The sequence below is a fragment of the Mauremys reevesii genome, linkage group 3, assembly GCF_016161935.1.
Source record: "Mauremys reevesii isolate NIE-2019 linkage group 3, ASM1616193v1, whole genome shotgun sequence".
In the NCBI taxonomy this organism is placed as follows: Eukaryota; Metazoa; Chordata; order Testudines; family Geoemydidae; genus Mauremys; species Mauremys reevesii.
In genome coordinates, this window is record NC_052625.1 from 19814093 (window position 1) to 19818281 (window position 4189).

Sequence of the window (4189 nt, forward strand, 5' to 3'; positions counted from 1 at the left end):
AAAGAAGGTTTAATAACCTTCAATAGGCAGGTGTGGAATAATCAGCCCTTCCCCCATCTCACCCTGATTTCTAATAGTTAGAGATTTGTTGAAGTCCCTCCAGTTTCTTCTTAACAGCACTCCTAGGATCTACAGACATTTCCCAACTTCTCAGCTCATCCAGAAGAAGAGCTCAGACCACCAAGGTACTGAGCACCTTAGCCCCAATCCAAAGAAACATATAAGCACATGCTTAACTTTAAGCAACTTGAAGAACGTAAGCAGCCCCATTGAAATCAACATGCTTAAAATTCTGGGTGCTCCACTTCAGGAAAGATGGAGCTAGATTGGAGACAGCCCAGAGGAGAGCAATAAAAATGATGAAAGGTTTAGAAGCGCTGGGGGATGGACTAGATGACCTCTTCAGGTCCTACATTTCTATGATTCTATGAAAAGTTATGCACCTGCTTAAATGTTCTGCTGGACTGAGGGAAGAATGCTCAGCTCCACGCAGGATCAAGCCCTGAATGACCTATTGTTCTTTGCTTGGATGCGTTTGATGAAATAAGTCAAGTCCTTCTTCCTTTCTATCTTCTGTAGAACTGCATGTTAAGCAAGCTGCCTTTGAAGTTGAATAATCATTTTATTTGTTTCACAGTAGCAGCTGTGTTAGTCTCTATCTGCAAAAAGAACAGGAGTACTAGTGGCATAAGGTTTTGTGGACTACAGCCCACTTATTTGTAATATTTGTCTGAATACCGACTGACTGACATGCTATTTGGCCAACACCAAAGAGTGGGTAAAGAAATAAATGACATGTGTGTGTACATATGGCATGTGTATGAATATGTACACACACACACACACACACACACACACTCTTTTTCTTGATCTTTGGCCACAAAAAAACATACCACACATAAATACCTGAGGATCAAGCCCTAAATGACCTATTTTTGTTTGCTTGGATGCATTTGATGAAAGAAGTCAGATCTTTCTTCCTTGGTACCTTGTATAGAACTGCACATTAAGCAAGCTGCCTTTGAAGTTGCCTAATCATTTTATTTGTAATATTTGTCTGAATGCTGACTGACTGACATGCTAAGTGGACAAAATCAAAGAGTGGGTAAAGAAATAAATGACACATCTCTGTATGTATGTCATGTGTATGAATATGTACACACAGACACACACACACATACATACTTTTTCTTGATCTTTGGCCACAAAAAACATACTACACATACATACCTCATGATCACACCGGACGTTCACTACCTTTCATCTTGCCAGGGTGTTAGGAATGAGAACCAAGCCATCCCCATAATTTCACAAACTGGAATGTGCGACATGAGCTAAGTACAATTAACAATTGTATGATTTGGCAATCGCTATTGTGACATGGGGTGAGGAAAGAGGTGCATTGAGGATATTGACATACGATGAAACAGGTTTACAGGCAGTTAGTTTCTTATCCCTATAAAGACAGGTTAAAAGATCAATCTATACATAGAATATTTTTTCTTATTATGAATATGTTTCTAAAAATATGTTCACTGTTGTTAATTTTCTCAGAAATATTCACCCCTGGCTACACGCTTTTAGTCTGATCATTAGATGTGCACGTGTGGTAATTTTTCAGCAGCCGAAGAACAAGAAGCTACAGGATTTAGTCAGCATGGCTGCAGTGTCCAGAAGGGATAAATTTGGAAGCTCCATTTTTGAAATATTTTCTCAATGAAAGTATGTCAACCAATAACCAGAGAGTGCGATGCAAACTATGCGTTCCTCCTAACCATGTTATTGTTCCCAGGTGTAATGGAGATCCACGGATTCTACTATTGTCTAAGGTACCAGTCCCACAAAATTGAATATATTGTTATTCATGCGAGGCATTCCACTGACTCTGTGGGGCTACACTAATAAATCAAATTAAAATATCAGCAGAATCAGGGTCAAAATGTGTAAATCAGACTAACTGGCAGGGTAATGCACTTTCCTAGAGATAAAGGAAAGTGCATTCTCCCTTAGAAGAAGTGAAAGAGTTCTGGGTTTTCCCATCAGTTGTTCCAGGTTCCATTCAGGAGCGGCTCTAGGCATTTTGCCGCCCCAAGCACGCCAGGCAGGCTACCTTCGGCGGCTTGCCTGCGGAGGGTCCGCTGGTCCCGTGGCTTCAGCGGACCTCCCGCAGGCAGCGGACCCTCCGCAGGCACGCCTGCGGGATGTCCACCGAAGCCGGGGGACCAGCGGACCCTCTGCGGCGGCCGGCAGAGCGCCCCCTGTGGCTTGCCGCCCCAAGCACGCGCTTGGCGTTTTGAGGCCTGGAGCCACCCCTGGTTCCATTCCACAACTCAAAGGGTCTTTACGCATATGACCACAGTTCTTTATATTAGCATACACCGTTTGCATAAGAACGAAGGCCTTCCTTTATGGTTGTTCCCGCAGCTAGCGCTCCAGGCTGAATGAATGGCTGGAGGAAATTGTACGGCAGTGACCGAGTTCATTCTCACAGGTGTGACAGATCGTCCAGAGCTGCAGGTCCCCCTCTTTGTGGTGTTTCTAGTGATCTATGTTATCACCCTGGTGTGGAATCTGGGGATGATGGTTTTAATCAGGATCGATCCCCGTCTTCACACCCCCATGTACTTCTTTCTCAAGAATTTGTCTCTCGTGGATGCCTGTTACTCCATAGTCATCACTCCCAAGATGCTGATGAGCTTCTTAGCAGAGAAGAAAGCTATTTCCTATACAACGTGCATCATCCAATATTTTAGCTTCATATTGTTTGTCATCTCTGAATGCCTTCTGCTGGCAGTAATGGCATATGACCGTTATGTAGCCATCTGTAACCCACTGCTGTATATGGTCATCATGTCGCCAAAGCACTGCCTGCAGCTGGTGGCTGGTTCATATCTATGGGCCTTCCTGAACTCCGTGATACACACGAGTGGTTTGTTAAGATTATCCTATTGCGACTCCAATATCCTGAATCATTTTTTCTGTGATATCAACCCACTTCTAAAGCTCTCCTCTTCTGGCACCTCTATCAATCAGCTGCTTGTTTTCCTCTTTGGCAGTCTGATTGAGGTGATCAGCATTGTGACCATCCTCATCTCATACATCTAAATTATTGTGACTGTGCTGCGGATCCGCTCCACCGAGGGCAGGCGCAAAGCCTTCTACACCTGCACCTCCCACCTGACAGCCGTCTCCATGTTCCACGGGACAATTCTCTTCCTGTATTTCCGACCCAGTGCCAGCTACTCGTTGGACACAGACAAAATGGCCTCCGTGTTCTACACTGTGGTGATCCCCATGCTGAACCCCCTCATCTACAGCTTGAGGAACAAGGATGTGAAGGATGCCCTGAGGAGAGCAATAGAGACAAAATTGAGGCCCATTTTTCCCCAAAGGGTGTCAGAATAGGACAACCAAATCCTTCAGTGGCTTCTCTGCACACATGGGATTTGTCTCCACTATGGGGTGGATCAATGCTGCAGTGATAAATCCACCGGGGGACAATTTAGCAGGTCTAGTGAAGACCCACTGGATCAACAGACTATCACTCTGGCATTGACTCCACCAGAACGAGATAAGTAAGGGAGTCTACGGAGAGTTTCTTCTGTTGACCCAGTGCAATGTGAACCCCGTGGTAAGTATATCAAAGCTATATCAACTTGAGTTATGCAACTAACGTAACTCAAATTGTGTAGCTTAGATCGCCCTGTCCCCATAGCGTAGACCTGCCCATTGGCTCTGATTCAGAAAGTCCTTAAGCACATATTTAAGTATCTCTCCCTTTGACTTCAGTGGGGCTTAAGCACATGTTTAAAGTTAAACATGTATTTAAGTGCTGCTTTGAAGAGAGATGTGTTCCTGAATAGAGGCCTTATGTGCATAAAAAGGCCATGTCAGTTATTAAATGATGGCTTGCTCCCCTGTGCCTATAATAAAATCCTTTAAAATTGGTTTTTCAGTGTAAGATATAAGAGGTTGATTTAAATATTCTTTAGAATTACTGAATAAAAGGGAAAAGTTCACACTGCAACAATGGATTTATGAGCAATAACCAGGTCTGGTTTTAATGACCAAAAACTTTTGTGATTTTGCTTCAATCAGATCCACAGCCCAACTCATCTGTTTTTTGAGAGACATTTGTGTGTGTGATACTATATTCAAAGCTGTGTTTGTTGAAAGGAAGAATGTCATG

At 43.5% G+C, this 4189-nt stretch overlaps 1 pseudogene; it reads left to right on the plus strand.

Annotated features, from left to right (window-relative positions):
• Nucleotides 1-2445: 2445 nt before the first annotated feature.
• LOC120400460 lies at nt 2446-3405 on the plus strand (annotated as a pseudogene).
• Nucleotides 3406-4189: the final 784 nt, after the last annotated feature.